The 26,955-nt window shown below is 44.6% G+C and overlaps 31 non-coding genes across 31 annotated transcripts; 21 read left to right on the top strand and 10 right to left on the bottom strand.

Annotated features, from left to right (window-relative positions):
* Window positions 1–332: 332 nt before the first annotated feature.
* On the bottom strand, window positions 333–406 carry trnat-cgu (transfer RNA threonine (anticodon CGU)). The gene has a single exon. It is a non-coding gene; the product is annotated as a tRNA-Thr (tRNA).
* Window positions 407–516: 110 nt separating this feature from the next.
* trnat-ugu (transfer RNA threonine (anticodon UGU)) lies at window positions 517–590 on the top strand. The gene has a single exon. It is a non-coding gene; the product is annotated as a tRNA-Thr (tRNA).
* Window positions 591–2,575: 1,985 nt separating this feature from the next.
* trnat-agu (transfer RNA threonine (anticodon AGU)) lies at window positions 2,576–2,649 on the top strand. Its single transcript has one exon. It is a non-coding gene; the product is annotated as a tRNA-Thr (tRNA).
* A 252-nt stretch (window positions 2,650–2,901) lies between these two features.
* trnat-agu (transfer RNA threonine (anticodon AGU)) lies at window positions 2,902–2,975 on the top strand. The gene has a single exon. It is a non-coding gene; the product is annotated as a tRNA-Thr (tRNA).
* Window positions 2,976–3,340: 365 nt separating this feature from the next.
* Window positions 3,341–3,414, bottom strand: trnat-cgu (transfer RNA threonine (anticodon CGU)). Its single transcript has one exon. It is a non-coding gene; the product is annotated as a tRNA-Thr (tRNA).
* A 110-nt stretch (window positions 3,415–3,524) lies between these two features.
* Window positions 3,525–3,598, top strand: trnat-ugu (transfer RNA threonine (anticodon UGU)). The gene has a single exon. It is a non-coding gene; the product is annotated as a tRNA-Thr (tRNA).
* A 1,985-nt stretch (window positions 3,599–5,583) lies between these two features.
* Window positions 5,584–5,657, top strand: trnat-agu (transfer RNA threonine (anticodon AGU)). Its single transcript has one exon. It is a non-coding gene; the product is annotated as a tRNA-Thr (tRNA).
* A 251-nt stretch (window positions 5,658–5,908) lies between these two features.
* trnat-agu (transfer RNA threonine (anticodon AGU)) lies at window positions 5,909–5,982 on the top strand. The gene has a single exon. It is a non-coding gene; the product is annotated as a tRNA-Thr (tRNA).
* Window positions 5,983–6,347: 365 nt separating this feature from the next.
* Window positions 6,348–6,421, bottom strand: trnat-cgu (transfer RNA threonine (anticodon CGU)). The gene has a single exon. It is a non-coding gene; the product is annotated as a tRNA-Thr (tRNA).
* A 110-nt stretch (window positions 6,422–6,531) lies between these two features.
* On the top strand, window positions 6,532–6,605 carry trnat-ugu (transfer RNA threonine (anticodon UGU)). The gene has a single exon. It is a non-coding gene; the product is annotated as a tRNA-Thr (tRNA).
* Window positions 6,606–8,584: 1,979 nt separating this feature from the next.
* Window positions 8,585–8,658, top strand: trnat-agu (transfer RNA threonine (anticodon AGU)). Its single transcript has one exon. It is a non-coding gene; the product is annotated as a tRNA-Thr (tRNA).
* Window positions 8,659–9,023: 365 nt separating this feature from the next.
* On the bottom strand, window positions 9,024–9,097 carry trnat-cgu (transfer RNA threonine (anticodon CGU)). The gene has a single exon. It is a non-coding gene; the product is annotated as a tRNA-Thr (tRNA).
* Window positions 9,098–9,207: 110 nt separating this feature from the next.
* Window positions 9,208–9,281, top strand: trnat-ugu (transfer RNA threonine (anticodon UGU)). Its single transcript has one exon. It is a non-coding gene; the product is annotated as a tRNA-Thr (tRNA).
* Window positions 9,282–11,266: 1,985 nt separating this feature from the next.
* On the top strand, window positions 11,267–11,340 carry trnat-agu (transfer RNA threonine (anticodon AGU)). Its single transcript has one exon. It is a non-coding gene; the product is annotated as a tRNA-Thr (tRNA).
* Window positions 11,341–12,040: 700 nt separating this feature from the next.
* On the bottom strand, window positions 12,041–12,114 carry trnat-cgu (transfer RNA threonine (anticodon CGU)). The gene has a single exon. It is a non-coding gene; the product is annotated as a tRNA-Thr (tRNA).
* A 110-nt stretch (window positions 12,115–12,224) lies between these two features.
* trnat-ugu (transfer RNA threonine (anticodon UGU)) lies at window positions 12,225–12,298 on the top strand. Its single transcript has one exon. It is a non-coding gene; the product is annotated as a tRNA-Thr (tRNA).
* A 1,985-nt stretch (window positions 12,299–14,283) lies between these two features.
* Window positions 14,284–14,357, top strand: trnat-agu (transfer RNA threonine (anticodon AGU)). The gene has a single exon. It is a non-coding gene; the product is annotated as a tRNA-Thr (tRNA).
* A 365-nt stretch (window positions 14,358–14,722) lies between these two features.
* On the bottom strand, window positions 14,723–14,796 carry trnat-cgu (transfer RNA threonine (anticodon CGU)). The gene has a single exon. It is a non-coding gene; the product is annotated as a tRNA-Thr (tRNA).
* A 110-nt stretch (window positions 14,797–14,906) lies between these two features.
* On the top strand, window positions 14,907–14,980 carry trnat-ugu (transfer RNA threonine (anticodon UGU)). The gene has a single exon. It is a non-coding gene; the product is annotated as a tRNA-Thr (tRNA).
* Window positions 14,981–16,965: 1,985 nt separating this feature from the next.
* On the top strand, window positions 16,966–17,039 carry trnat-agu (transfer RNA threonine (anticodon AGU)). The gene has a single exon. It is a non-coding gene; the product is annotated as a tRNA-Thr (tRNA).
* Window positions 17,040–17,404: 365 nt separating this feature from the next.
* Window positions 17,405–17,478, bottom strand: trnat-cgu (transfer RNA threonine (anticodon CGU)). The gene has a single exon. It is a non-coding gene; the product is annotated as a tRNA-Thr (tRNA).
* Window positions 17,479–17,588: 110 nt separating this feature from the next.
* Window positions 17,589–17,662, top strand: trnat-ugu (transfer RNA threonine (anticodon UGU)). Its single transcript has one exon. It is a non-coding gene; the product is annotated as a tRNA-Thr (tRNA).
* Window positions 17,663–19,647: 1,985 nt separating this feature from the next.
* On the top strand, window positions 19,648–19,721 carry trnat-agu (transfer RNA threonine (anticodon AGU)). The gene has a single exon. It is a non-coding gene; the product is annotated as a tRNA-Thr (tRNA).
* A 365-nt stretch (window positions 19,722–20,086) lies between these two features.
* On the bottom strand, window positions 20,087–20,160 carry trnat-cgu (transfer RNA threonine (anticodon CGU)). The gene has a single exon. It is a non-coding gene; the product is annotated as a tRNA-Thr (tRNA).
* Window positions 20,161–20,270: 110 nt separating this feature from the next.
* trnat-ugu (transfer RNA threonine (anticodon UGU)) lies at window positions 20,271–20,344 on the top strand. Its single transcript has one exon. It is a non-coding gene; the product is annotated as a tRNA-Thr (tRNA).
* Window positions 20,345–22,329: 1,985 nt separating this feature from the next.
* Window positions 22,330–22,403, top strand: trnat-agu (transfer RNA threonine (anticodon AGU)). The gene has a single exon. It is a non-coding gene; the product is annotated as a tRNA-Thr (tRNA).
* Window positions 22,404–22,768: 365 nt separating this feature from the next.
* Window positions 22,769–22,842, bottom strand: trnat-cgu (transfer RNA threonine (anticodon CGU)). The gene has a single exon. It is a non-coding gene; the product is annotated as a tRNA-Thr (tRNA).
* A 110-nt stretch (window positions 22,843–22,952) lies between these two features.
* On the top strand, window positions 22,953–23,026 carry trnat-ugu (transfer RNA threonine (anticodon UGU)). The gene has a single exon. It is a non-coding gene; the product is annotated as a tRNA-Thr (tRNA).
* Window positions 23,027–25,011: 1,985 nt separating this feature from the next.
* On the top strand, window positions 25,012–25,085 carry trnat-agu (transfer RNA threonine (anticodon AGU)). The gene has a single exon. It is a non-coding gene; the product is annotated as a tRNA-Thr (tRNA).
* A 365-nt stretch (window positions 25,086–25,450) lies between these two features.
* trnat-cgu (transfer RNA threonine (anticodon CGU)) lies at window positions 25,451–25,524 on the bottom strand. Its single transcript has one exon. It is a non-coding gene; the product is annotated as a tRNA-Thr (tRNA).
* Window positions 25,525–25,634: 110 nt separating this feature from the next.
* On the top strand, window positions 25,635–25,708 carry trnat-ugu (transfer RNA threonine (anticodon UGU)). The gene has a single exon. It is a non-coding gene; the product is annotated as a tRNA-Thr (tRNA).
* The last annotated feature ends 1,247 nt before the right edge of the window (window positions 25,709–26,955 follow it).

Raw genomic sequence — 26,955 nt, 5'->3', positions numbered from 1 at the left:
TGTTAATTTCATTCTTAATCTTGGAGTTGTGAAATCTTTCAAAGTCTTTGTATGTCCTCAGTTATCCACCTCACGGTACTCTTGAGAGCTTTAAAAACTTCTTTGCACCCGATCCGAGAAGCTTCTTCAGTTCTAGAACAAATGCTGGAGGGTCCCAGGCATTAAACCGCTAGTGGAGCTTCTGAGGGTTGTTCACCCAATATTGATGTCTTGGGCATGTCTAAATCTTCATTGTGTCCTCTTCTTGGAAACGAAGGAGAGAAAGCATAACGCCCAATGCTTCCCGCCATCAGCACTCATTAATGAAATGTAATGGCATTGGTAGGGAGGTAAGGCACTGCTGGGATTTGAACCCAGGATCTCCTGTTTACGAGACAGGCGCTTTGGCCAGCTAAGCCACAGCGCCTTGAGCTGTGTGCCTCTGGCTACTGTCCAACAGCTGGTGGGGAAAAATGTGACAAACCGATTCAAAACTGTGTCTGCAGAGGTTACTTGGTTTTTCCCTTCCCTGAAGGAGGCACTGTAGCTTAGCCGGTCAAAGCACCTGTCTTGTAAACAGGAGATCCTGGGTTCAAATCCCAGCAGTGCCTGTTGAGCTATTTCAAAATAAGAAATTCTGTGTAGGCAACTTTTCCTCAATGTCAAAATAAAAGGAAGTAATCTGTTGAATCTGAAGTTTGGAGGCACTAAAGATTTAGCAAAGGACACCCCAGCAGCTGTGCACCACATGCAGATGAAAAACATCAAAACTGAAAGTCTACTAAAACATGAAACTGCGCAACTGTGACAACAGACATAAATGGACCAGTATAGAAACTGGGTGAGGCAGGGTTATATTGAGCTTTCGTCCCAAAAGTACTGTCAAGATTCTGCAAATCATTCGAGTTACTGATAAGAGAAGGTAAGACTGTTAGGTGTTGTGTTAAAATAAATGCCGAAGAGTTCTCTATTAAAAACAGCATAAGGAGGTGTTCTACTTTCCTCTTATGTTATGGAAAAGTGTATAGGCAGCAGGAATTTGAGTCAGGTCTCGGTATTTCTTGATGATGTCACTCCTTTCTCAGCTACACTTGAGAACCATGAGGAATGATCGCTGAAGGTCCTCCATAGGATGAAAGAATTTACTTTAAAGCTGTCGCCAGAGAAATGTCAGTTCTTCAGGACATCTGTCCAATATCTCAGCCATGTTGTATCATCAGAAGGGCTCAAAACAGATCCAGCTGCCCTCACTACCTGGCCAAGACCAGATAACATCAAGTAGCTTAAGTCTTTCCTTGGGTTCACTGGATATTACAGGAGGTTTATAAAAGACTATTCCAAGCTTGCAATACCCCTTAATCACTTAAGTGCTGGTTGCCTCCCACTGAAGAGAAAATCCAGTCTGTCTGGCAGAAACCACAAGGTTTCTACCAGTGCGGATCTCAAAAAGCCTTTTTCACGAAAAATGGACCCCAACCGCTGAAGATACTTTTAAGACATTGATTCTCAAGCTCACAACAGCTCCTGTTCTTGGGTTTGCAGATCCAAAGAACATTATATTGTGCACACCGATGCAAGCGTCCATGTTCTCGGTGCAGCCCTATATCAAGAACAGGAGAGCAAGTTAAGAGTCATTGCCTGTGCCAGTAGGGGTCTCTCCAAGTCCGAGCAAAGGTACCCTGCACACAAGCTTGACTTCCTGTCTGTGAAGTGGGCTGTCACCCAGAAGGTTTTCCGCTGTATCTATGGAGTAAAATGTACAGTGATGACAGACAATAATCCACTCACATACGTTTTAACATCTGCAAAGTTGGACGCAGTAGGGCATTGCTGGTTGGCCGTACTTTCCAGTTTTGATTTTGACATTGAGTATAGTGCTGGGAAGGACAACCAAGATGCAGATGGGCTGTTGAGACGTCCGTATCTGCATGCCTGTGATATATCTGATCAGAGTTCTAATGATGAGGAAAATGCCATTGAAGGCTTTACTGCACAGCTCTTGCGCCGCAACAAAGAGCCAGATTTTCCAACCGAGGCAGTAAAGGCAGTATGCAAGAGACATGATTATTTCTCAACTCTTGAGGAGGAGGCAGCAGTACCATCGTCTGCACGAGTACAATGTTTGGCTATTGGAGCCTCTGCAATACCAGCAGATTTCTGTCAAACTGATGTAGCTGGGCCATGCCCCCTGCTGCAGATGTCTCTTTCCGATTGGCTACGTGAACAGAAATTAGATCTGGAGAGCTGAGAGAGTCTTGCAGAAAGCTACCAGTTAGCCATTGAGCACATTCAAAAGAGTGCTTTACGAAACAAACAAAGCTTTGACAGTAAACTGCGGGAATCCACCCTTGCCAAGGGAAATAGAGTTGTTTTGAGGACTTGTTCAGACTCACCCTGTTGAATCAGTCTCAAAAGCTTCTCCTTCACCTTATGATGTTTCCACCGAGGTCATTGAAGAAGTGAGGGACAGGAAGTTACTTGTTGGACTATTTGACCATATCCTACATTGATAGTGCACAAAAGTTAAAAAAGTGAACTCGTCTCCTTCTGCAGTACCAGGTAATACCAGGTATTACCGGATTGCCTGACAGCAGGAGGCGCTGTGGCTTAGCTGGTCAAAGTGCCTGTCTAGTAAACAGGAGATCCTGGGTTCAAATCCCAGCAGTGCCTTCCTGTTACTATTTGAAACCATCTTCTTCACAGTGTTCAGACTCACCCTGTTGAATCAGTCTCAAAAGCTTCTCCTTCACCTTATGATGTTTCCACTGAGGTCATTGACGAAGTGAGGAACAGGAAGTTACTTGTTGGACTATTTGACCATATCTTACATTTATAGTGCACAAAAGTAAAAAAAAAGTTGAACTCGTCTCCTTCTGCAGTACCAGGTAATACCAGGTATTACCGGCTTGCCTGTCAGCAGGAGGCGCTGTGGCTCAGCTGGTCAAAGCGCCTGTCTAGTAAACAGGAGATCCTGGGTTCAAATCCCAGCAGTGCCTTCCTGTTACCATTTGAAACCATCTTCTTCACAGTGTTAATTGCATTCTTAATCTTGGAGTTGGGAAATCTTTCAAAGTCTTTGTATGTCCTCAGTTATCCACCTCACGGTACTCTTGAGAGCTTTAAAAACTTCTTTGCACCCGATCCGAGAAGCTTCTTCAGTTCTAGAACAAATGCTGGAGGGTCCCAGGCATTAAACCGCTAGTGGAGCTTCTGAGGGTTGTTCACCCAATATTGATGTCTTGGGCATGTCTAAATCTTCATTGTGTCCTCTTCTTGGAAACGAAGGAGAGAAAGCATAACGCCCAATGCTTCCCGCCATCAGCACTCATTAATGAAATGTAATGGCATTGGTAGGGAGGTAAGGCACTGCTGGGATTTGAACCCAGGATCTCCTGTTTACGAGACAGGCGCTTTGGCCAGCTAAGCCACAGCGCCTTGAGCTGTGTGCCTCTGGCTACTGTCCAACAGCTGGTGGGGAAAAATGTGACAAACCGATTCAAAACTGTGTCTGCAGAGGTTACTTGGTTTTTCCCTTCCCTGAAGGAGGCACTGTAGCTTAGCCGGTCAAAGCACCTGTCTTGTAAACAGGAGATCCTGGGTTCAAATCCCAGCAGTGCCTGTTGAGCTATTTCAAAATAAGAAATTCTGTGTAGGCAACTTTTCCTCAATGTCAAAATAAAAGGAAGTAATCTGTTGAATCTGAAGTTTGGAGGCACTAAAGATTTAGCAAAGGACACCCCAGCAGCTGTGCACCACATGCAGATGAAAAACATCAAAACTGAAAGTCTACTAAAACATGAAACTGCGCAACTGTGACAACAGACATAAATGGACCAGTATAGAAACTGGGTGAGGCAGGGTTATATTGAGCTTTCGTCCCAAAAGTACTGTCAAGATTCTGCAAATCATTCGAGTTACTGATAAGAGAAGGTAAGACTGTTAGGTGTTGTGTTAAAATAAATGCCGAAGAGTTCTCTATTAAAAACAGCATAAGGAGGTGTTCTACTTTCCTCTTATGTTATGGAAAAGTGTATAGGCAGCAGGAATTTGAGTCAGGTCTCGGTTTTTCTTGATGATGTCACTCCTTTCTCAGCTACACTTGAGAACCATGAGGAATGATCGCTGAAGGTCCTCCATAGGATGAAAGAATTTACTTTAAAGCTGTCGCCAGAGAAATGTCAGTTCTTCAGGACATCTGTCCAATATCTCAGCCATGTTGTATCATCAGAAGGGCTCAAAACAGATCCAGCTGCCCTCACTACCTGGCCAAGACCAGCTAACATCAAGTAGCTTAAGTCTTTCCTTGGGTTCACTGGATATTACAGGAGGTTTATAAAAGACTATTCCAAGCTTGCAATACCCCTTAATCACTTAAGTGCTGGTTGCCTCCCACTGAAGAGAAAATCCAGTCTGTCTGGCAGAAACCACAAGGTTTCTACCAGTGCGGATCTCAAAAAGCCTTTTTCACGAAAAATGGACCCCAACCGCTGAAGATACTTTTAAGACATTGATTCTCAAGCTCACAACAGCTCCTGTTCTTGGGTTTGCAGATCCAAAGAACATTATATTGTGCACACCGATGCAAGCGTCCATGTTCTCGGTGCAGCCCTATATCAAGAACAGGAGAGCAAGTTAAGAGTCATTGCCTGTGCCAGTAGGGGTCTCTCCAAGTCCGAGCAAAGGTACCCTGCACACAAGCTTGACTTCCTGTCTGTGAAGTGGGCTGTCACCCAGAACGTTTTCCGCTGTATCTATGGAGTAAAATGTACAGTGATGACAGACAATAATCCACTCACATACGTTTTAACATCTGCAAAGTTGGACGCAGTAGGGCATTGCTGGTTGGCCGTACTTTCCAGTTTTGATTTTGACATTGAGTATAGTGCTGGGAAGGACAACCAAGATGCAGATGGGCTGTTGAGACGTCCGTATCTGCATGCCTGTGATATATCTGATCAGAGTTCTAATGATGAGGAAAATGCCATTGAAGGCTTTACTGCACAGCTCTTGCGCCGCAACAAAGAGCCAGATTTTCCAACCGAGGCAGTAAAGGCAGTATGCAAGAGACATGAGTATTCCTCAACTCTTGAGGAGGAGGCAGCAGTACCATCGTCTGCACGAGTACAATGTTTGGCTATTGGAGCCTCTGCAATACCAGCAGATTTCTGTCAAACTGATGTAGCTGGGCCATGCCCCCTGCTGCAGATGTCTCTTTCCGATTGGCTACGTGAACAGAAATTAGATCTGGAGAGCTGAGAGAGTCTTGCAGAAAGCTACCAGTTAGCCATTGAGCACATTCAAAAGAGTGCTTTACGAAACAAACAAAGCTTTGACAGTAAAGTGCGGGAATCCACCCTTGCCAAGGGAAATAGAGTTGTTTTGAGGACTTGTTCAGACTCACCCTGTTGAATCAGTCTCAAAAGCTTCTCCTTCACCTTATGATGTTTCCACCGAGGTCATTGAAGAAGTGAGGAACAGGAAGTTACTTGTTGGACTATTTGACCATATCCTACATTGATAGTGCACAAAAGTTAAAAAAGTGAACTCGTCTCCTTCTGCAGTACCAGGTAATACCAGGTATTACCGGATTGCCTGACAGCAGGAGGCGCTGTGGCTTAGCTGGTCAAAGTGCCTGTCTAGTAAACAGGAGATCCTGGGTTCAAATCCCAGCAGTGCCTTCCTGTTACTATTTGAAACCATCTTCTTCACAGTGTTCAGACTCACCCTGTTGAATCAGTCTCAAAAGCTTCTCCTTCACCTTATGATGTTTCCACTGAGGTCATTGACGAAGTGAGGAACAGGAAGTTACTTGTTGGACTATTTGACCATATCTTACATTTATAGTGCACAAAAGTAAAAAAAAGTTGAACTCGTCTCCTTCTGCAGTACCAGGTAATACCAGGTATTACCGGTTTGCCTGTCAGCAGTAGGCGCTGTGGCTCAGCTGGTCAAAGCGCCTGTCTAGTAAACAGGAGATCCTGGGTTCAAATCCCAGCAGTGCCTTCCTGTTACCATTTGAAACCATCTTCTTCACAGTGTTAATTGCATTCTTAATCTTGGAGTTGGGAAATCTTTCAAAGTCTTTGTATGTCCTCAGTTATCCACCTCACGGTACTCTTGAGAGCTTTAAAAACTTCTTTGCACCCGATCCGAGAAGCTTCTTCAGTTCTAGAACAAATGCTGGAGGGTCCCAGGCATTAAACCGCTAGTGGAGCTTCTGAGGGTTGTTCACCCAATATTGATGTCTTGGGCATGTCTAAATCTTCATTGTGTCCTCTTCTTGGAAACGAAGGAGAGAAAGCATAACGCCCAATGCTTCCCGCCATCAGCACTCATTAATGAAATGTAATGGCATTGGTAGGGAGGTAAGGCACTGCTGGGATTTGAACCCAGGATCTCCTGTTTACGAGACAGGCGCTTTGGCCAGCTAAGCCACAGCGCCTTGAGCTGTGTGCCTCTGGCTACTGTCCAACAGCTGGTGGGGAAAAATGTGACAAACCGATTCAAAACTGTGTCTGCAGAGGTTACTTGGTTTTTCCCTTCCCTGAAGGAGGCACTGTAGCTTATCCGGTCAAAGCACCTGTCTTGTAAACAGGAGATCCTGGGTTCAAATCCCAGCAGTGCCTGTTGAGCTATTTCAAAATAAGAAATTCTGTGTAGGCAACTTTTCCTCAATGTCAAAATAAAAGGAAGTAACCTGTTGAATCTGAAGTTTGGAGGCACTAAAGATTTAGCAAAGGACACCCCAGCAGCTGTGCACCACATGCAGATGAAAAACATCAAAACTGAAAGTCTACTAAAACATGAAACTGTGACAACAGACATAAATGGACCAGTATAGAAACTGGGTGAGGCAGGGCTATATTGAGCTTTCGTCCCAAAAGTACTGTCAAGATTCTGCAAATCATTCGAGTTACTGATAAGAGAAGGTAAGACTGTTAGGTGTTGTGTTAAAATAAATGCCGAAGAGTTCTCTATTAAAAACAGCATAAGGAGGTGTTCTACTTTCCTCTTATGTTATGGAAAAGTGTATAGGCAGCAGGAATTTGAGTCAGGTCTCGGTTTTTCTTGATGATGTCACTCCTTTCTCAGCTACACTTGAGAACCATGAGGAATGATCGCTGAAGGTCCTCCATAGGATGAAAGAATTTACTTTAAAGCTGTCGCCAGAGAAATGTCAGTTCTTCAGGACATCTGTCCAATATCTCAGCCATGTTGTATCATCAAAAGGGCTCAAAACAGATCCAGCTGCCCTCACTACCTGGCCAAGACCAGATAACATCAAGTAGCTTAAGTCTTTCCTTGGGTTCACTGGATATTACAGGAGGTTTATAAAAGACTATTCCAAGCTTGCAATACCCCTTAATCACTTAAGTGCTGGTTGCCTCCCACTGAAGAGAAAATCCAGTCTGTCTGGCAGAAACCACAAGGTTTCTACCAGTGCGGATCTCAAAAAGCCTTTTTCACGAAAAATGGACCCCAACCGCTGAAGATACTTTTAAGACATTGATTCTCAAGCTCACAACAGCTCCTGTTCTTGGGTTTGCAGATCCAAAGAACATTATATTGTGCACACCGATGCAAGCGCCCATGTTCTCGGTGCAGCCCTATATCAAGAACAGGAGAGCAAGTTAAGAGTCATTGCCTGTGCCAGTAGGGGTCTCTCCAAGTCCGAGCAAAGGTACCCTGCACACAAGCTTGACTTCCTGTCTGTGAAGTGGGCTGTCACCCAGAACGTTTTCCGCTGTATCTATGGAGTAAAATGTACAGTGATGACAGACAATAATCCACTCACATACGTTTTAACATCTGCAAAGTTGGACGCAGTAGGGCATTGCTGGTTGGCCGTACTTTCCAGTTTTGATTTTGACATTGAGTATAGTGCTGGGAAGGACAACCAAGATGCAGATGGGCTGTTGAGACGTCCGTATCTGCATGCCTGTGATATATCTGATCAGAGTTCTAATGATGAGGAAAATGCCATTGAAGGCTTTACTGCACAGCTCTTGCGCCGCAACAAAGAGCCAGATTTTCCAACCGAGGCAGTAAAGGCAGTATGGAAGAGACATGATTATTTCTCAACTCTTGAGGAGGAGGCAGCAGTACCATCGTCTGCACGAGTACAATGTTTGGCTATTGGAGCCTCTGCAATACCAGCAGATTTCTGTCAAACTGATGTAGCTGGGCCATGCCCCCTGCTGCAGATGTCTCTTTCCGATTGGCTACGTGAACAGAAATTAGATCTGGAGAGCTGAGAGAGTCTTGCAGAAAGCTACCAGTTAGCCATTGAGCACATTCAAAAGAGTGCTTTACGAAACAAACAAAGCTTTGACAGTAAACTGCGGGAATCCACCCTTGCCAAGGGAAATAGAGTTGTTTTGAGGACTTGTTCAGACTCACCCTGTTGAATCAGTCTCAAAAGCTTCTCCTTCACCTTATGATGTTTCCACCGAGGTCATTGACGAAGTGAGGAACAGGAAGTTACTTGTTGGACTATTTGACCATATCCTACATTGATAGTGCACAAAAGTAAAAAAAAGTTGAACTCGTCTCCTTCTGCAGTACCAGGTAATACCAGGTATTACCGGTTTGCCTGTCAGCAGGAGGCGCTGTGGCTCAGCTGGTCAAAGCGCCTGTCTAGTAAACAGGAGATCCTGGGTTCAAATCCCAGCAGTGCCTTCCTGTTACCATTTGAAACCATCTTCTTCACAGTGTTAATTGCATTCTTAATCTTGGAGTTGGGAAATCTTTCAAAGTCTTTGTATGTCCTCAGTTATCCACCTCACGGTACTCTTGAGAGCTTTAAAAACTTCTTTGCACCCGATCCGAGAAGCTTCTTCAGTTCTAGAACAAATGCTGGAGGGTCCCAGGCATTAAACCGCTAGTGGAGCTTCTGAGGGTTGTTCACCCAATATTGATGTCTTGGGCATGTCTAAATCTTCATTGTGTCCTCTTCTTGGAAACGAAGGAGAGAAAGCATAACGCCCAATGCTTCCCGCCATCAGCACTCATTAATGAAATGTAATGGCATTGGTAGGGAGGTAAGGCACTGCTGGGATTTGAACCCAGGATCTCCTGTTTACGAGACAGGCGCTTTGGCCAGCTAAGCCACAGCGCCTTGAGCTGTGTGCCTCTGGCTACTGTCCAACAGCTGGTGGGGAAAAATGTGACAAACCGATTCAAAACTGTGTCTGCAGAGGTTACTTGGTTTTTCCCTTCCCTGAAGGAGGCACTGTAGCTTAGCCGGTCAAAGCACCTGTCTTGTAAACAGGAGATCCTGGGTTCAAATCCCAGCAGTGCCTGTTGAGCTATTTCAAAATAAGAAATTCTGTGTAGGCAACTTTTCCTCAATGTCAAAATAAAAGGAAGTAACCTGTTGAATCTGAAGTTTGGAGGCACTAAAGATTTAGCAAAGGACACCCCAGCAGCTGTGCACCACATGCAGATGAAAAACATCAAAACTGAAAGTCTACTAAAACATGAAACTGCGCAACTGTGACAACAGACATAAATGGACCAGTATAGAAACTGGGTGAGGCAGGGTTATATTGAGCTTTCGTCCCAAAAGTACTGTCAAGATTCTGCAAATCATTCGAGTTACTGATAAGAGAAGGTAAGACTGTTAGGTGTTGTGTTAAAATAAATGCCGAAGAGTTCTCTATTAAAAACAGCATAAGGAGGTGTTCTACTTTCCTCTTATGTTATGGAAAAGTGTATAGGCAGCAGGAATTTGAGTCAGGTCTCGGTTTTTCTTGATGATGTCACTCCTTTCTCAGCTACACTTGAGAACCATGAGGAATGATCGCTGAAGGTCCTCCATAGGATGAAAGAATTTACTTTAAAGCTGTCGCCAGAGAAATGTCAGTTCTTCAGGACATCTGTCCAATATCTCAGCCATGTTGTATCATCAGAAGGGCTCAAAACAGATCCAGCTGCCCTCACTACCTGGCCAAGACCAGCTAACATCAAGTAGCTTAAGTCTTTCCTTGGGTTCACTGGATATTACAGGAGGTTTATAAAAGACTATTCCAAGCTTGCAATACCCCTTAATCACTTAAGTGCTGGTTGCCTCCCACTGAAGAGAAAATCCAGTCTGTCTGGCAGAAACCACAAGGTTTCTACCAGTGCGGATCTCAAAAAGCCTTTTTCACGAAAAATGGACCCCAACCGCTGAAGATACTTTTAAGACATTGATTCTCAAGCTCACAACAGCTCCTGTTCTTGGGTTTGCAGATCCAAAGAACATTATATTGTGCACACCGATGCAAGCGCCCATGTTCTCGGTGCAGCCCTATATCAAGAACAGGAGAGCAAGTTAAGAGTCATTGCCTGTGCCAGTAGGGGTCTCTCCAAGTCCGAGCAAAGGTACCCTGCACACAAGCTTGACTTCCTGTCTGTGAAGTGGGCTGTCACCCAGAACGTTTTCCGCTGTATCTATGGAGTAAAATGTACAGTGATGACAGACAATAATCCACTCACATACGTTTTAACATCTGCAAAGTTGGACGCAGTAGGGCATTGCTGGTTGGCCGTACTTTCCAGTTTTGATTTTGACATTGAGTATAGTGCTGGGAAGGACAACCAAGATGCAGATGGGCTGTTGAGACGTCCGTATCTGCATGCCTGTGATATATCTGATCAGAGTTCTAATGATGAGGAAAATGCCATTGAAGGCTTTACTGCACAGCTCTTGCGCCGCAACAAAGAGCCAGATTTTCCAACCGAGGCAGTAAAGGCAGTATGCAAGAGACATGATTATTTCTCAACTCTTGAGGAGGAGGCAGCAGTACCATCGTCTGCACGAGTACAATGTTTGGCTATTGGAGCCTCTGCAATACCAGCAGATTTCTGTCAAACTGATGTAGCTGGGCCATGCCCCCTGCTGCAGATGTCTCTTTCCGATTGGCTACGTGAACAGAAATTAGATCTGGAGAGCTGAGAGAGTCTTGCAGAAAGCTACCAGTTAGCCATTGAGCACATTCAAAAGAGTGCTTTACGAAACAAACAAAGCTTTGACAGTAAAGTGCGGGAATCCACCCTTGCCAAGGGAAATAGAGTTGTTTTGAGGACTTGTTCAGACTCACCCTGTTGAATCAGTCTCAAAAGCTTCTCCTTCACCTTATGATGTTTCCACCGAGGTCATTGAAGAAGTGAGGGACAGGAAGTTACTTGTTGGACTATTTGACCATATCCTACATTGATAGTGCACAAAAGTTTAAAAAGTGAACTCGTCTCCTTCTGCAGTACCAGGTAATACCAGGTATTACCGGATTGCCTGACAGCAGGAGGCGCTGTGGCTTAGCTGGTCAAAGTGCCTGTCTAGTAAACAGGAGATCCTGGGTTCAAATCCCAGCAGTACCTTCCTGTTACTATTTGAAACCATCTTCTTCACAGTGTTCAGACTCACCCTGTTGAATCAGTCTCAAAAGCTTCTCCTTCACCTTATGATGTTTCCACTGAGGTCATTGACGAAGTGAGGAACAGGAAGTTACTTGTTGGACTATTTGACCATTTGACCATATCTTACATTTATAGTGCACAAAAGTAAAAAAAAAAGTTGAACTCGTCTCCTTCTGCAGTACCAGGTAATACCAGGTATTACCGGTTTGCCTGTCAGCAGGAGGCGCTGTGGCTCAGCTGGTCAACGCGCCTGTCTAGTAAACAGGAGATCCTGGTTTCAAATCCCAGCAGTACCTTCCTGTTACCATTTGAAACCATCTTCTTCACAGTGTTAATTGCATTCTTAATCTTGGAGTTGGGAAATCTTTCAAAGTCTTTGTATGTCCTCAGTTATCCACCTCACGGTACTCTTGAGAGCTTTAAAAACTTCTTTGCACCCGATCCGAGAAGCTTCTTCAGTTCTAGAACAAATGCTGGAGGGTCCCAGGCATTAAACCGCTAGTGGAGCTTCTGAGGGTTGTTCACCCAATATTGATGTCTTGGGCATGTCTAAATCTTCATTGTGTCCTCTTCTTGGAAACGAAGGAGAGAAAGCATAACGCCCAATGCTTCCCGCCATCAGCACTCATTAATGAAATGTAATGGCATTGGTAGGGAGGTTAGGCACTGCTGGGATTTGAACCCAGGATCTCCTGTTTACGAGACAGGCGCTTTGGCCAGCTAAGCCACAGCGCCTTGAGCTGTGTTCCTCTGGCTACTGTCCAACAGCAGGTGGGGAAAAATGTGACAAACCGATTCAAAACTGTGTCTGCAGAGGTTACTTGGTTTTTCCCTTCCCTGAAGGAGGCACTGTAGCTTAGCCGGTCAAAGCACCTGTCTTGTAAACAGGAGATCCTGGGTTCAAATCCCAGCAGTGCCTGTTGAGCTATTTCAAAATAAGAAATTCTGTGTAGGCAACTTTTCCTCAATGTCAAAATAAAAGGAAGTAATCTGTTGAATCTGAAGTTTGGAGGCACTAAAGATTTAGCAAAGGACACCCCAGCAGCTGTGCACCACATGCAGATGAAAAACATCAAAACTGAAAGTCTACTAAAACATGAAACTGCGCAACTGTGACAACAGACATAAATGGACCAGTATAGAAACTGGGTGAGGCAGGGTTATATTGAGCTTTCGTCCCAAAAGTACTGTCAAGATTCTGCAAATCATTCGAGTTACTGATAAGAGAAGGTAAGACTGTTAGGTGTTGTGTTAAAATAAATGCCGAAGAGTTCTCTATTAAAAACAGCATAAGGAGGTGTTCTACTTTCCTCTTATGTTATGGAAAAGTGTATAGGCAGCAGGAATTTGAGTCAGGTCTCGGTATTTCTTGATGATGTCACTCCTTTCTCAGCTACACTTGAGAACCATGAGGAATGATCGCTGAAGGTCCTCCATAGGATGAAAGAATTTACTTTAAAGCTGTCGCCAGAGAAATGTCAGTTCTTCAGGACATCTGTCCAATATCTCAGCCATGTTGTATCATCAGAAGGGCTCAAAACAGATCCAGCTGCCCTCACTACCTGGCCAAGACCAGATAACATCAAGTAGCTTAAGTCTTTCCTTGGGTTCACTGGATATTACAGGAGGTTTATAAAAGACTATTCCAAGCTTGCAATACCCCTTAATCACTTAAGTGCTGGTTGCCTCCCACTGAAGAGAAAATCCAGTCTGTCTGGCAGAAACCACAAGGTTTCTACCAGTGCGGATCTCAAAAAGCCTTTTTCACGAAAAATGGACCCCAACCGCTGAAGATACTTTTAAGACATTGATTCTCAAGCTCACAACAGCTCCTGTTCTTGGGTTTGCAGATCCAAAGAACATTATATTGTGCACACCGATGCAAGCGCCCATGTTCTCGGTGCAGCCCTATATCAAGAACAGGAGAGCAAGTTAAGAGTCATTGCCTGTGCCAGTAGGGGTCTCTCCAAGTCCGAGCAAAGGTACCCTGCACACAAGCTTGACTTCCTGTCTGTGAAGTGGGCTGTCACCCAGAACGTTTTCCGCTGTATCTATGGAGTAAAATGTACAGTGATGACAGACAATAATCCACTCACATACGTTTTAACATCTGCAAAGTTGGACGCAGTAGGGCATTGCTGGTTGGCCGTACTTTCCAGTTTTGATTTTGACATTGAGTATAGTGCTGGGAAGGACAACCAAGATGCAGATGGGCTGTTGAGACGTCCGTATCTGCATGCCTGTGATATATCTGATCAGAGTTCTAATGATGAGGAAAATGCCATTGAAGGCTTTACTGCACAGCTCTTGCGCCGCAACAAAGAGCCAGATTTTCCAACCGAGGCAGTAAAGGCAGTATGCAAGAGACATGAGTATTCCTCAACTCTTGAGGAGGAGGCAGCAGTACCATCGTCTGCACGAGTACAATGTTTGGCTATTGGAGCCTCTGCAATACCAGCAGATTTCTGTCAAACTGATGTAGCTGGGCCATGCCCCCTGCTGCAGATGTCTCTTTCCGATTGGCTACGTGAACAGAAATTAGATCTGGAGAGCTGAGAGAGTCTTGCAGAAAGCTACCAGTTAGCCATTGAGCACATTCAAAAGAGTGCTTTACGAAACAAACAAAGCTTTGACAGTAAAGTGCGGGAATCCACCCTTGCCAAGGGAAATAGAGTTGTTTTGAGGACTTGTTCAGACTCACCCTGTTGAATCAGTCTCAAAAGCTTCTCCTTCACCTTATGATGTTTCCACCGAGGTCATTGAAGAAGTGAGGAACAGGAAGTTACTTGTTGGACTATTTGACCATATCCTACATTGATAGTGCACAAAAGTTAAAAAAGTGAACTCGTCTCCTTCTGCAGTACCAGGTAATACCAGGTATTACCGGATTGCCTGTCAGCAGGAGGCGCTGTGGCTCAGCTGGTCAAAGCGCCTGTCTAGTAAACAGGAGATCCTGGGTTCAAATCCCAGCAGTCCCTTCCTGTTACCATTTGAAACCATCTTCTTCACAGTGTTAATTGCATTCTTAATCTTGGAGTTGGGAAATCTTTCAAAGTCTTTGTATGTCCTCAGTTATCCACCTCACGGTACTCTTGAGAGCTTTAAAAACTTCTTTGCACCCGATCCGAGAAGCTTCTTCAGTTCTAGAACAAATGCTGGAGGGTCCCAGGCATTAAACCGCTAGTGGAGCTTCTGAGGGTTGTTCACCCAATATTGATGTCTTGGGCATGTCTAAATCTTCATTGTGTCCTCTTCTTGGAAACGAAGGAGAGAAAGCATAACGCCCAATGCTTCCCGCCATCAGCACTCATTAATGAAATGTAATGGCATTGGTAGGGAGGTGAGGCACTGCTGGGATTTGAACCCAGGATCTCCTGTTTACGAGACAGGCGCTTTGGCCAGCTAAGCCACAGCGCCTTGAGCTGTGTGCCTCTGGCTACTGTCCAACAGCTGGTGGGGAAAAATGTGACAAACCGATTCAAAACTGTGTCTGCAGAGGTTACTTGGTTTTTCCCTTCCCTGAAGGAGGCACTGTAGCTTAGCCGGTCAAAGCACCTGTCTTGTAAACAGGAGATCCTGGGTTCAAATCCCAGCAGTGCCTGTTGAGCTATTTCAAAATAAGAAATTCTGTGTAGGCAACTTTTCCTCAATGTCAAAATAAAAGGAAGTAATCTGTTGAATCTGAAGTTTGGAGGCACTAAAGATTTAGCAAAGGACACCCCAGCAGCTGTGCACCACATGCAGATGAAAAACATCAAAACTGAAAGTCTACTAAAACATGAAACTGCGCAACTGTGACAACAGACATAAATGGACCAGTATAGAAACTGGGTGAGGCAGGGTTATATTGAGCTTTCGTCCCAAAAGTACTGTCAAGATTCTGCAAATCATTCGAGTTACTGATAAGAGAAGGTAAGACTGTTAGGTGTTGTGTTAAAATAAATGCCGAAGAGTTCTCTATTAAAAACAGCATAAGGAGGTGTTCTACTTTCCTCTTATGTTATGGAAAAGTGTATAGGCAGCAGGAATTTGAGTCAGGTCTCGGTATTTCTTGATGATGTCACTCCTTTCTCAGCTACACTTGAGAACCATGAGGAATGATCGCTGAAGGTCCTCCATAGGATGAAAGAATTTACTTTAAAGCTGTCGCCAGAGAAATGTCAGTTCTTCAGGACATCTGTCCAATATCTCAGCCATGTTGTATCATCAGAAGGGCTCAAAACAGATCCAGCTGCCCTCACTACCTGGCCAAGACCAGATAACATCAAGTAGCTTAAGTCTTTCCTTGGGTTCACTGGATATTACAGGAGGTTTATAAAAGACTATTCCAAGCTTGCAATACCCCTTAATCACTTAAGTGCTGGTTGCCTCCCACTGAAGAGAAAATCCAGTCTGTCTGGCAGAAACCACAAGGTTTCTACCAGTGCGGATCTCAAAAAGCCTTTTTCACGAAAAATGGACCCCAACCGCTGAAGATACTTTTAAGACATTGATTCTCAAGCTCACAACAGCTCCTGTTCTTGGGTTTGCAGATCCAAAGAACATTATATTGTGCACACCGATGCAAGCGCCCATGTTCTCGGTGCAGCCCTATATCAAGAACAGGAGAGCAAGTTAAGAGTCATTGCCTGTGCCAGTAGGGGTCTCTCCAAGTCCGAGCAAAGGTACCCTGCACACAAGCTTGACTTCCTGTCTGTGAAGTGGGCTGTCACCCAGAACGTTTTCCGCTGTATCTATGGAGTAAAATGTACAGTGATGACAGACAATAATCCACTCACATACGTTTTAACATCTGCAAAGTTGGACGCAGTAGGGCATTGCTGGTTGGCCGTACTTTCCAGTTTTGATTTTGACATTGAGTATAGTGCTGGGAAGGACAACCAAGATGCAGATGGGCTGTTGAGACGTCCGTATCTGCATGCCTGTGATATATCTGATCAGAGTTCTAATGATGAGGAAAATGCCATTGAAGGCTTTACTGCACAGCTCTTGCGCCGCAACAAAGAGCCAGATTTTCCAACCGAGGCAGTAAAGGCAGTATGCAAGAGACATGAGTATTCCTCAACTCTTGAGGAGGAGGCAGCAGTACCATCGTCTGCACGAGTACAATGTTTGGCTATTGGAGCCTCTGCAATACCAGCAGATTTCTGTCAAACTGATGTAGCTGGGCCATGCCCCCTGCTGCAGATGTCTCTTTCCGATTGGCTACGTGAACAGAAATTAGATCTGGAGAGCTGAGAGAGTCTTGCAGAAAGCTACCAGTTAGCCATTGAGCACATTCAAAAGAGTGCTTTACGAAACAAACAAAGCTTTGACAGTAAAGTGCGGGAATCCACCCTTGCCAAGGGAAATAGAGTTGTTTTGAGGACTTGTTCAGACTCACCCTGTTGAATCAGTCTCAAAAGCTTCTCCTTCACCTTATGATGTTTCCACCGAGGTCATTGAAGAAGTGAGGAACAGGAAGTTACTTGTTGGACTATTTGACCATATCCTACATTGATAGTGCACAAAAGTTAAAAAAGTGAACTCGTCTCCTTCTGCAGTACCAGGTAATACCAGGTATTACCGGATTGCCTGTCAGCAGGAGGCGCTGTGGCTCAGCTGGTCAAAGCGCCTGTCTAGTAAACAGGAGATCCTGGGTTCAAATCCCAGCAGTCCCTTCCTGTTACCATTTGAAACCATCTTCTTCACAGTGTTAATTGCATTCTTAATCTTGGAGTTGGGAAATCTTTCAAAGTCTTTGTATGTCCTCAGTTATCCACCTCACGGTACTCTTGAGAGCTTTAAAAACTTCTTTGCACCCGATCCGAGAAGCTTCTTCAGTTCTAGAACAAATGCTGGAGGGTCCCAGGCATTAAACCGCTAGTGGAGCTTCTGAGGGTTGTTCACCCAATATTGATGTCTTGGGCATGTCTAAATCTTCATTGTGTCCTCTTCTTGGAAACGAAGGAGAGAAAGCATAACGCCCAATGCTTCCCGCCATCAGCACTCATTAATGAAATGTAATGGCATTGGTAGGGAGGTGAGGCACTGCTGGGATTTGAACCCAGGATCTCCTGTTTACGAGAAAGGCGCTTTGGCCAGCTAAGCCACAGCGCCTTGAGCTGTGTGCCTCTGGCTACTGTCCAACAGCTGGTGGGGAAAAATGTGACAAACCGATTCAAAACTGTGTCTGCAGAGGTTACTTGGTTTTTCCCTTCCCTGAAGGAGGCACTGTAGCTTAGCCGGTCAAAGCACCTGTCTTGTAAACAGGAGATCCTGGGTTCAAATCCCAGCAGTGCCTGTTGAGCTATTTCAAAATAAGAAATTCTGTGTAGGCAACTTTTCCTCAATGTCAAAATAAAAGGAAGTAATCTGTTGAATCTGAAGTTTGGAGGCACTAAAGATTTAGCAAAGGACACCCCAGCAGCTGTGCACCACATGCAGATGAAAAACATCAAAACTGAAAGTCTACTAAAACATGAAACTGCGCAACTGTGACAACAGACATAAATGGACCAGTATAGAAACTGGGTGAGGCAGGGTTATATTGAGCTTTCGTCCCAAAAGTACTGTCAAGATTCTGCAAATCATTCGAGTTACTGATAAGAGAAGGTAAGACTGTTAGGTGTTGTGTTAAAATAAATGCCGAAGAGTTCTCTATTAAAAACAGCATAAGGAGGTGTTCTACTTTCCTCTTATGTTATGGAAAAGTGTATAGGCAGCAGGAATTTGAGTCAGGTCTCGGTATTTCTTGATGATGTCACTCCTTTCTCAGCTACACTTGAGAACCATGAGGAATGATCGCTGAAGGTCCTCCATAGGATGAAAGAATTTACTTTAAAGCTGTCGCCAGAGAAATGTCAGTTCTTCAGGACATCTGTCCAATATCTCAGCCATGTTGTATCATCAGAAGGGCTCAAAACAGATCCAGCTGCCCTCACTACCTGGCCAAGACCAGATAACATCAAGTAGCTTAAGTCTTTCCTTGGGTTCACTGGATATTACAGGAGGTTTATAAAAGACTATTCCAAGCTTGCAATACCCCTTAATCACTTAAGTGCTGGTTGCCTCCCACTGAAGAGAAAATCCAGTCTGTCTGGCAGAAACCACAAGGTTTCTACCAGTGCGGATCTCAAAAAGCCTTTTTCACGAAAAATGGACCCCAACCGCTGAAGATACTTTTAAGACATTGATTCTCAAGCTCACAACAGCTCCTGTTCTTGGGTTTGCAGATCCAAAGAACATTATATTGTGCACACCGATGCAAGCGCCCATGTTCTCGGTGCAGCCCTATATCAAGAACAGGAGAGCAAGTTAAGAGTCATTGCCTGTGCCAGTAGGGGTCTCTCCAAGTCCGAGCAAAGGTACCCTGCACACAAGCTTGACTTCCTGTCTGTGAAGTGGGCTGTCACCCAGAACGTTTTCCGCTGTATCTATGGAGTAAAATGTACAGTGATGACAGACAATAATCCACTCACATACGTTTTAACATCTGCAAAGTTGGACGCAGTAGGGCATTGCTGGTTGGCCGTACTTTCCAGTTTTGATTTTGACATTGAGTATAGTGCTGGGAAGGACAACCAAGATGCAGATGGGCTGTTGAGACGTCCGTATCTGCATGCCTGTGATATATCTGATCAGAGTTCTAATGATGAGGAAAATGCCATTGAAGGCTTTACTGCACAGCTCTTGCGCCGCAACAAAGAGCCAGATTTTCCAACCGAGGCAGTAAAGGCAGTATGCAAGAGACATGAGTATTCCTCAACTCTTGAGGAGGAGGCAGCAGTACCATCGTCTGCACGAGTACAATGTTTGGCTATTGGAGCCTCTGCAATACCAGCAGATTTCTGTCAAACTGATGTAGCTGGGCCATGCCCCCTGCTGCAGATGTCTCTTTCCGATTGGCTACGTGAACAGAAATTAGATCTGGAGAGCTGAGAGAGTCTTGCAGAAAGCTACCAGTTAGCCATTGAGCACATTCAAAAGAGTGCTTTACGAAACAAACAAAGCTTTGACAGTAAAGTGCGGGAATCCACCCTTGCCAAGGGAAATAGAGTTGTTTTGAGGACTTGTTCAGACTCACCCTGTTGAATCAGTCTCAAAAGCTTCTCCTTCACCTTATGATGTTTCCACCGAGGTCATTGAAGAAGTGAGGAACAGGAAGTTACTTGTTGGACTATTTGACCATATCCTACATTGATAGTGCACAAAAGTTAAAAAAGTGAACTCGTCTCCTTCTGCAGTACCAGGTAATACCAGGTATTACCGGATTGCCTGACAGCAGGAGGCGCTGTGGCTTAGCTGGTCAAAGTGCCTGTCTAGTAAACAGGAGATCCTGGGTTCAAATCCCAGCAGTGCCTTCCTGTTACCATTTGAAACCATCTTCTTCACAGTGTTAATTGCATTCTTAATCTTGGAGTTGGGAAATCTTTCAAAGTCTTTGTATGTCCTCAGTTATCCACCTCACGGTACTCTTGAGAGCTTTAAAAACTTCTTTGCACCCGATCCGAGAAGCTTCTTCAGTTCTAGAACAAATGCTGGAGGGTCCCAGGCATTAAACCGCTAGTGGAGCTTCTGAGGGTTGTTCACCCAATATTGATGTCTTGGGCATGTCTAAATCTTCATTGTGTCCTCTTCTTGGAAACGAAGGAGAGAAAGCATAACGCCCAATGCTTCCCGCCATCAGCACTCATTAATGAAATGTAATGGCATTGGTAGGGAGGTGAGGCACTGCTGGGATTTGAACCCAGGATCTCCTGTTTACGAGAAAGGCGCTTTGGCCAGCTAAGCCACAGCGCCTTGAGCTGTGTGCCTCTGGCTACTGTCCAACAGCTGGTGGGGAAAAATGTGACAAACCGATTCAAAACTGTGTCTGCAGAGGTTACTTGGTTTTTCCCTTCCCTGAAGGAGGCACTGTAGCTTAGCCGGTCAAAGCACCTGTCTTGTAAACAGGAGAGCCTGGGTTCAAATCCCAGCAGTGCCTGTTGAGCTATTTCAAAATAAGAAATTCTGTGTAGGCAACTTTTCCTCAATGTCAAAATAAAAGGAAGTAATCTGTTGAATCTGAAGTTTGGAGGCACTAAAGATTTAGCAAAGGACACCCCAGCAGCTGTGCACCACATGCAGATGAAAAACATCAAAACTGAAAGTCTACTAAAACATGAAACTGCGCAACTGTGACAACAGACATAAATGGACCAGTATAGAAACTGGGTGAGGCAGGGTTATATTGAGCTTTCGTCCCAAAAGTACTGTCAAGATTCTGCAAATCATTCGAGTTACTGATAAGAGAAGGTAAGACTGTTAGGTGTTGTGTTAAAATAAATGCCGAAGAGTTCTCTATTAAAAACAGCATAAGGAGGTGTTCTACTTTCCTCTTATGTTATGGAAAAGTGTATAGGCAGCAGGAATTTGAGTCAGGTCTCGGTATTTCTTGATGATGTCACTCCTTTCTCAGCTACACTTGAGAACCATGAGGAATGATCGCTGAAGGTCCTCCATAGGATGAAAGAATTTACTTTAAAGCTGTCGCCAGAGAAATGTCAGTTCTTCAGGACATCTGTCCAATATCTCAGCCATGTTGTATCATCAGAAGGGCTCAAAACAGATCCAGCTGCCCTCACTACCTGGCCAAGACCAGATAACATCAAGTAGCTTAAGTCTTTCCTTGGGTTCACTGGATATTACAGGAGGTTTATAAAAGACTATTCCAAGCTTGCAATACCCCTTAATCACTTAAGTGCTGGTTGCCTCCCACTGAAGAGAAAATCCAGTCTGTCTGGCAGAAACCACAAGGTTTCTACCAGTGCAGATCTCAAAAAGCCTTTTTCACGAAAAATGGACCCCAACCGCTGAAGATACTTTTAAGACATTGATTCTCAAGCTCACAACAGCTCCTGTTCTTGGGTTTGCAGATCCAAAGAACATTATATTGTGCACACCGATGCAAGCGCCCATGTTCTCGGTGCAGCCCTATATCAAGAACAGGAGAGCAAGTTAAGAGTCATTGCCTGTGCCAGTAGGGGTCTCTCCAAGTCCGAGCAAAGGTACCCTGCACACAAGCTTGACTTCCTGTCTGTGAAGTGGGCTGTCACCCAGAACGTTTTCCGCTGTATCTATGGAGTAAAATGTACAGTGATGACAGACAATAATCCACTCACATACGTTTTAACATCTGCAAAGTTGGACGCAGTAGGGCATTGCTGGTTGGCCGTACTTTCCAGTTTTGATTTTGACATTGAGTATAGTGCTGGGAAGGACAACCAAGATGCAGATGGGCTGTTGAGACGTCCGTATCTGCATGCCTGTGATATATCTGATCAGAGTTCTAATGATGAGGAAAATGCCATTGAAGGCTTTACTGCACAGCTCTTGCGCCGCAACAAAGAGCCAGATTTTCCAACCGAGGCAGTAAAGGCAGTATGCAAGAGACATGAGTATTCCTCAACTCTTGAGGAGGAGGCAGCAGTACCATCGTCTGCACGAGTACAATGTTTGGCTATTGGAGCCTCTGCAATACCAGCAGATTTCTGTCAAACTGATGTAGCTGGGCCATGCCCCCTGCTGCAGATGTCTCTTTCCGATTGGCTACGTGAACAGAAATTAGATCTGGAGAGCTGAGAGAGTCTTGCAGAAAGCTACCAGTTAGCCATTGAGCACATTCAAAAGAGTGCTTTACGAAACAAACAAAGCTTTGACAGTAAAGTGCGGGAATCCACCCTTGCCAAGGGAAATAGAGTTGTTTTGAGGACTTGTTCAGACTCACCCTGTTGAATCAGTCTCAAAAGCTTCTCCTTCACCTTATGATGTTTCCACCGAGGTCATTGAAGAAGTGAGGAACAGGAAGTTACTTGTTGGACTATTTGACCATATCCTACATTGATAGTGCACAAAAGTTAAAAAAGTGAACTCGTCTCCTTCTGCAGTACCAGGTAATACCAGGTATTACCGGATTGCCTGACAGCAAGAGGCGCTGTGGCTCAGCTGGTCAAAGCGCCTGTCTAGTAAACAGGAGATCCTGGGTTCAAATCCCAGCAGTGCCTTCCTGTTACCATTTGAAACCATCTTCTTCACAGTGTTAATTGCATTCTTAATCTTGGAGTTGGGAAATCTTTCAAAGTCTTTGTATGTCCTCAGTTATCCACCTCACGGTACTCTTGAGAGCTTTAAAAACTTCTTTGCACCCGATCCGAGAAGCTTCTTCAGTTCTAGAACAAATGCTGGAGGGTCCCAGGCATTAAACCGCTAGTGGAGCTTCTGAGGGTTGTTCACCCAATATTGATGTCTTGGGCATGTCTAAATCTTCATTGTGTCCTCTTCTTGGAAACGAAGGCGAGAAAGCATAACGCCCAATGCTTCCCGCCATCAGCACTCATTAATGAAATGTAATGGCATTGGTAGGGAGGTGAGGCACTGCTGGGATTTGAACCCAGGATCTCCTGTTTACGAGAAAGGCGCTTTGGCCAGCTAAGCCACAGCGCCTTGAGCTGTGTACCTCTGGCTACTGTCCAACAGCTGGTGGGGAAAAATGTGACAAACCGATTCAAAACTGTGTCTGCAGAGGTTACTTGGTTTTTCCCTTCCCTGAAGGAGGCACTGTAGCTTAGCCGGTCAAAGCACCTGTCTTGTAAACAGGAGATCCTGGGTTCAAATCCCAGCAGTGCCTGTTGAGCTATTTCAAAATAAGAAATTCTGTGTAGGCAACTTTCCCTCAATGTCAAAATAAAAGGAAGTAATCTGTTGAATCTGAAGTTTGGAGGCACTAAAGATTTAGCAAAGGACACCCCAGCAGCTGTGCACCACATGCAGATGAAAAACATCAAAACTGAAAGTCTACTAAAACATGAAACTGCGCAACTGTGACAACAGACATAAATGGACCAGTATAGAAACTGGGTGAGGCAGGGTTATATTGAGCTTTCGTCCCAAAAGTACTGTCAAGATTCTGCAAATCATTCGAGTTACTGATAAGAGAAGGTAAGACTGTTAGGTGTTGTGTTAAAATAAATGCCGAAGAGTTCTCTATTAAAAACAGCATAAGGAGGTGTTCTACTTTCCTCTTATGTTATGGAAAAGTGTATAGGCAGCAGGAATTTGAGTCAGGTCTCGGTATTTCTTGATGATGTCACTCCTTTCTCAGCTACACTTGAGAACCATGAGGAATGATCGCTGAAGGTCCTCCATAGGATGAAAGAATTTACTTTAAAGCTGTCGCCAGAGAAAAGTCAGTTCTTCAGGACATCTGTCCAATATCTCAGCCATGTTGTATCATCAGAAGGGCTCAAAACAGATCCAGCTGCCCTCACTACCTGGCCAAGACCAGATAACATCAAGTAGCTTAAGTCTTTCCTTGGGTTCACTGGATATTACAGGAGGTTTATAAAAGACTATTCCAAGCTTGCAATACCCCTTAATCACTTAAGTGCTGGTTGCCTCCCACTGAAGAGAAAATCCAGTCTGTCTGGCAGAAACCACAAGGTTTCTACCAGTGCGGATCTCAAAAAGCCTTTTTCACGAAAAATGGACCCCAACCGCTGAAGATACTTTTAAGACATTGATTCTCAAGCTCACAACAGCTCCTGTTCTTGGGTTTGCAGATCCAAAGAACATTATATTGTGCACACCGATGCAAGCGCCCATGTTCTCGGTGCAGCCCTATATCAAGAACAGGAGAGCAAGTTAAGAGTCATTGCCTGTGCCCGTAGGGGTCTCTCCAAGTCCGAGCAAAGGTACCCTGCACACAAGCTTGACTTCCTGTCTGTGAAGTGGGCTGTCACCCAGAACGTTTTCCGCTGTATCTATGGAGTAAAATGTACAGTGATGACAGACAATAATCCACTCACATACGTTTTAACATCTGCAAAGTTGGACGCAGTAGGGCATTGCTGGTTGGCCGTACTTTCCAGTTTTGATTTTGACATTGAGCATAGTGCTGGGAAGGACAACCAAGATGCAGATGGGCTGTTGAGACGTCCGTATCTGCATGCCTGTGATATATCTGATCAGAGTTCTAATGATGAGGAAAATGCCATTGAAGGCTTTACTGCACAGCTCTTGCGCCGCAACAAAGAGCCAGATTTTCCAACCGAGGCAGTAAAGGCAGTATGCAAGAGACATGAGTATTCCTCAACTCTTGAGGAGGAGGCAGCAGTACCATCGTCTGCACGAGTACAATGTTTGGCTATTGGAGCCTCTGCAATACCAGCAGATTTCTGTCAAACTGATGTAGCTGGGCCATGCCCCCTGCTGCAGATGTCTCTTTCCGATTGGCTACGTGAACAGAAATTAGATCTGGAGAGCTGAGAGAGTCTTGCAGAAAGCTACCAGTTAGCCATTGAGCACATTCAAAAGAGTGCTTTACGAAACAAACAAAGCTTTGACAGTAAAGTGCGGGAATCCACCCTTGCCAAGGGAAATAGAGTTGTTTTGAGGACTTGTTCAGACTCACCCTGTTGAATCAGTCTCAAAAGCTTCTCCTTCACCTTATGATGTTTCCACCGAGGTCATTGAAGAAGTGAGGAACAGGAAGTTACTTGTTGGACTATTTGACCATATCCTACATTGATAGTGCACAAAAGTTAAAAAAGTGAACTCGTCTCCTTCTGCAGTACCAGGTAATACCAGGTATTACCGGATTGCCTGTCAGCAGGAGGCGCTGTGGCTCAGCTGGTCAAAGCGCCTGTCTAGTAAACAGGAGATCCTGGGTTCAAATCCCAGCAGTGCCTTCCTGTTACCATTTGAAACCATCTTCTTCACAGTGTTAATTGCATTCTTAATCTTGGAGTTGGGAAATCTTTCAAAGTCTTTGTATGTCCTCAGTTATCCACCTCACGGTACTCTTGAGAGCTTTAAAAACTTCTTTGCACCCGATCCGAGAAGCTTCTTCAGTTCTAGAACAAATGCTGGAGGGTCCCAGGCATTAAACCGCTAGTGGAGCTTCTGAGGGTTGTTCACCCAATATTGATGTCTTGGGCATGTCTAAATCTTCATTGTGTCCTCTTCTTGGAAACGAAGGAGAGAAAGCATAACGCCCAATGCTTCCCGCCATCAGCACTCATTAATGAAATGTAATGGCATTGGTAGGGAGGTAAGGCACTGCTGGGATTTTAACCCAGGATCTCCTGTTTACGAGACAGGCGCTTTGGCCAGCTAAGCCACAGCGCCTTGAGCTGTGTACCTCTGGCTACTGTCCAACAGCTGGTGGGGAAAAATGTGACAAACCGATTCAAAACTGTGTCTGCAGAGGTTACTTGGTTTTTCCCTTCCCTGAAGGAGGCACTGTAGCTTAGCCGGTCAAAGCACCTGTCTTGTAAACAGGAGATCCTGGGTTCAAATCCCAGCAGTGCCTGTTGAGCTATTTCAAAATAAGAAATTCTGTGTAGGCAACTTTTCCTCAATGTCAAAATAAAAGGAAGTAATCTGTTGAATCTGAAGTTTGGAGGCACTAAAGATTTAGCAAAGGACACCCCAGCAGCTGTGCACCACATGCAGATGAAAAACATCAAAACTGAAAGTCTACTAAAACATGAAACTGCGCAACTGTGACAACAGACATAAATGGACCAGTATAGAAACTGGGTGAGGCAGGGTTATATTGAGCTTTCGTCCCAAAAGTACTGTCAAGATTCTGCAAATCATTCGAGTTACTGATAAGAGAAGGTAAGACTGTTAGGTGTTGTGTTAAAATAAATGCCGAAGAGTTCTCTATTAAAAACAGCATAAGGAGGTGTTCTACTTTCCTCTTATGTTATGGAAAAGTGTATAGGCAGCAGGAATTTGAGTCAGGTCTCGGTATTTCTTGATGATGTCACTCCTTTCTCAGCTACACTTGAGAACCATGAGGAATGATCGCTGAAGGTCCTCCATAGGATGAAAGAATTTACTTTAAAGCTGTCGCCAGAGAAATGTCAGTTCTTCAGGACATCTGTCCAATATCTCAGCCATGTTGTATCATCAGAAGGGCTCAAAACAGATCCAGCTGCCCTCACTACCTGGCCAAGACCAGCTAACATCAAGTAGCTTAAGTCTTTCCTTGGGTTCACTGGATATTACAGGAGGTTTATAAAAGACTATTCCAAGCTTGCAATACCCCTTAATCACTTAAGTGCTGGTTGCCTCCCACTGAAGAGAAAATCCAGTCTGTCTGGCAGAAACCACAAGGTTTCTACCAGTGCGGATCTCAAAAAGCCTTTTTCACGAAAAATGGACCCCAACCGCTGAAGATACTTTTAAGACATTGATTCTCAAGCTCACAACAGCTCCTGTTCTTGGGTTTGCAGATCCAAAGAACATTATATTGTGCACACCGATGCAAGCGCCCATGTTCTCGGTGCAGCCCTATATCAAGAACAGGAGAGCAAGTTAAGAGTCATTGCCTGTGCCAGTAGGGGTCTCTCCAAGTCCGAGCAAAGGTACCCTGCACACAAGCTTGACTTCCTGTCTGTGAAGTGGGCTGTCACCCAGAACGTTTTCCGCTGTATCTATGGAGTAAAATGTACAGTGATGACAGACAATAATCCACTCACATACGTTTTAACATCTGCAAAGTTGGACGCAGTAGGGCATTGCTGGTTGGCCGTACTTTCCAGTTTTGAT

The sequence above is a fragment of the Copadichromis virginalis genome, linkage group LG13, assembly GCF_057382275.1.
Source record: "Copadichromis virginalis isolate Kocher_CV1m ecotype Utaka linkage group LG13, C_Virginalis_male_GT1.1, whole genome shotgun sequence".
NCBI classification, from domain to species: Eukaryota; Metazoa; Chordata; class Actinopteri; order Cichliformes; family Cichlidae; genus Copadichromis; species Copadichromis virginalis.
This window is presented reverse-complemented; position numbering and strand designations above follow the sequence as displayed.